Source organism: Eptesicus fuscus, chromosome 4, assembly GCF_027574615.1.
Source record: "Eptesicus fuscus isolate TK198812 chromosome 4, DD_ASM_mEF_20220401, whole genome shotgun sequence".
Taxonomy (NCBI): domain Eukaryota; kingdom Metazoa; phylum Chordata; class Mammalia; order Chiroptera; family Vespertilionidae; genus Eptesicus; species Eptesicus fuscus.
Genome location: NC_072476.1, coordinates 78,610,461 through 78,613,668, shown reverse-complemented (window position 1 = coordinate 78,613,668; position 3,208 = coordinate 78,610,461). Strand labels below are relative to the sequence as shown.

The 3,208-nt window shown below is 53.3% G+C and overlaps 1 non-coding gene across 1 annotated transcript; it reads left to right on the top strand.

Annotated features, from left to right (window-relative positions):
- Positions 1-1,821: 1,821 nt before the first annotated feature.
- On the top strand, positions 1,822-1,959 carry LOC114230210 (small nucleolar RNA SNORA8). The gene has a single exon (XR_003616069.2). It is a non-coding gene; the product is annotated as a small nucleolar RNA SNORA8 (small nucleolar RNA).
- The last annotated feature ends 1,249 nt before the right edge of the window (positions 1,960-3,208 follow it).

Genomic DNA, 3,208 nt, shown 5'->3' with positions numbered 1-3,208 from the left:
CTAGCAAGTCTGAAATGGCAGGCAAGTTGGCAAGGAATACTGACCTCCTTGTTTCTAAAATGCACCAGGGGAAAATAAAATCGCACACGGGTAGGACCCACACACCAAAAATCAATCTTACTTTCAGAGTGGAATTCAATGGAATGAGCAGTAAAACAGGAGGCTGAGCTCCAGGCGGCTCCAGAGCAATGGTCACCTCGGTTCGCTGTTTGTAAAACGGGGCAACAACGATCCCAATGAAATCAAAGTTAGTTAATTAAGCTTCCGATACCAGTAATTGACAGCATTAATTCGAGCCTGTTGTGCCAGGCGCTGTTCTTCACAGCAACCTTCGGAGGTAGGTTTATTATTCCCATTTTACAGGTAGAGAAAACTGAGGCAAAGGGAAGTTCAAAAAATTGTTCAACTTTGTGTAGCCTGGCATAGGTGGTCCGGGACCCCGACCGAGGTGGTCTGACCCACATCAACTTGGCCCTCACCATACTCCCATCTGGCCACCATCCTAAAGACCCGCACAGGCCGCTGGTGAGGAGGACGAGGCTGCCCTCTGCTGGCAGTGAAGCGAAGTGTTTCTGGAAAAGTGCATCTTCCAGGGAAGATTTACTCTGTAAGTGTCCAAATCTAATGTCAGCCACTTGATGAAGTCTTTCCACACACATCTCTCTTTTCCTCTAATCTTAAGCAGAGAGTACAAAAAGTGACATAACTGCTATGCTCCAACAAATTTAACCTAACACGCATACGCTGTGAGACAGTTGTCCAAGTGTCTCGCCTGCATGATTGTCCTCAAGTCTCCTACCACGCAGAGAGACAGGCACTGATATTGACACCCCCTTTTTTATAATAAAACTGGGGCACAATGAGGTTCAGTGACTGGCCTTGGGTCCAAGAGTCTGGGCCAAGTTTGGATTTGAGCTCAGGCTCTGGTTTTAGGGCCTGTCCTGGTCCAGACTTTTGAATTATGACCCAGGGGAACACTCAGGGTGGCATGACGGCAGGGGTGTCTTTACTGTGTACTGACCCTTGAGTCTGTGCCAAGCCCTGTGCTCACTCAGTCCTTTCCACCAGCCCGGGGCTTAGGTGCTACTGTAATTCCATTTTGTTGCTTAGGGAGCAAAGACTTAGGTCAAGTAACTTGCCCAACATCACTTAGCTATTAAGTGGCAAGAGTTGCGGTTCAAATTCATGTCTGTAGCACCGAAACTCATGCTCCTTCAGTTGCACAATCCTACCTTTCAACACGGGTCTTCAAAGGTTGCTGGTGATTGGTACGAGGCTGCCTTCCTGGGGGACTGGGCACCAACTCCTTGGCTGTCGTTGTCCTGTTCCACAGATTCTTCCTCCCCCAGAGTCACAAGTCTAGGTCTCTCTCTCTGCGGTTCCCTGGCTGCGTCAGATGAGTGGAGGCCCAGAGTGCTGGCTGGTGTTATATCCATTTCAACACCAGGCCAAGCCTGTCATCTGGGACATGATACCACAGCAGGGAGCAGGGAGATTGATTTGGGGTTGGTACAGACACAAAGGACCAGTCCAAAGGGAGTCAGCTGGCTAAAGTCCAAGGTCAAGGCAGGTGAGGACCCACAGGCACCAATAATCATCGGAGGCAGGAGTGGGGCTCGACATTGCTTATTATTCCACGTCACAGACATTCTATCTTGCTTCCTTCGTGATGGCAATGCCCCTCTCCAATAGTAAAGTCTGAAAATACCAGAGGATCACTTTTTCAGACTCCTTTGCAGCTAAAGGCAACTCTAGAACACAGTCGCAGGTAGAGAGACGTTTGGGGAAGTCCGTTTTCTTTCTTGATGAAAAGAGGAAGAATTGACTACATGGTATCTGCATTCAGCAGTTATTCCTGCTGGGTGTTCAAAGGACAGTGTGATATAAATTCAGTATCTGGCATCATTGGTTTTCTTGGCTTTGTGTATGTTAAAACTGGTATTTTTTATTGGTACAGTATTCCTATAGTTTCTTCTTTTTTTTTTTTAAATTTCTTTATTGATTAAGGTGTCACATATTTGTCCTCATCCCCCCATTCCCATCCCACACCCCTCCCCACGGATGCCCCAACCCCCTGTTGAACTTAACCGTTGGATAGGCTCATATGCATGCACACATGTCCTTTGGTTGATCTCTCCCCCCTCCCCGGAACCTCCCCTATCCTCCCTCCGAGGCCCGATAGTCCGATCGATGCCTCCTTGTTTCTGGTTCTGTTCTTGTTCCTCAGTCTATGTTGTTCATCATTTCCCCTAGATGAGCGAGATCATATGTCACTAGATATATACTTATAAGAACTGAATGTGAGACGAGCAATAATAGTTATGCTGACAGGCAAATGAATCAGTCTGTAGTGAGTTTCTTTCTGGACCAACAGTTCTTTTGAGACCCAATTTCAATGTCCACCAGTTCCTTATGTGTACATGTCAGCACTGACCCCTCAGCTCTGGATGGTGGACAAATGGTGGTAACAGAGGTCCGACTCCCTCTGGTTTGGTCTCGGCCAGACCCAGGGGCACAGCTTCACCCGGACTAAGGGGCACGTGGCCTCACCCAGACCCAAGGGGCGCGTGGCCTCACCCAGGCCCGGGACCCAGCCTCACCCGGATGGATCCAGGGGCACACGGCCTCACCCGGACCCAGGATCCGGCTTCACCCATACCCAGGGGCGCAAGGCCTCACCCGGACCCAGGGGCACATGGCCTCACCCGGGCCCAGGGACCCAGCCTCATCCGGGTCCAGTGGCGTGTGGTCTCACCCGGACCCAGGGGCGCGTGGCCTCACCTGGGCCCAGGGACCCAGCCTCACCCAGGTCCAGGGGCGCAAGGCCTCACCCGGACCCAGGGGCGCGTGGCCTCTCCAGAACCAGGGGCGCGTGGCCTCACCCGGACCTAGGTGCGCGAGGCCTCACCCGGATCCAGGGACACATGGCCTCACCCGGACCCGGGGGCGCGTGGCCTCTCCCAGACCCAGGGGCGCGTGGCCTCACCTGGGCCCAGGGACCCAGCCTCACCCGGATCCAGGGACACATGGCCTCACCTGGACCCGGGGGCGCGTGGCCTCTCCCAGACCCAGGGGCGCGTGGCCTCACCCGGACCTAGGTGCGCGAGGCCTCACCCGGATCCAGGGACACATGGCCTCACCCGGACCCAGGGGCACGTGGCCTCTCCCAGACCCAGGGGCGCGTGGCCTCACCCGGACCTAGGTGTCC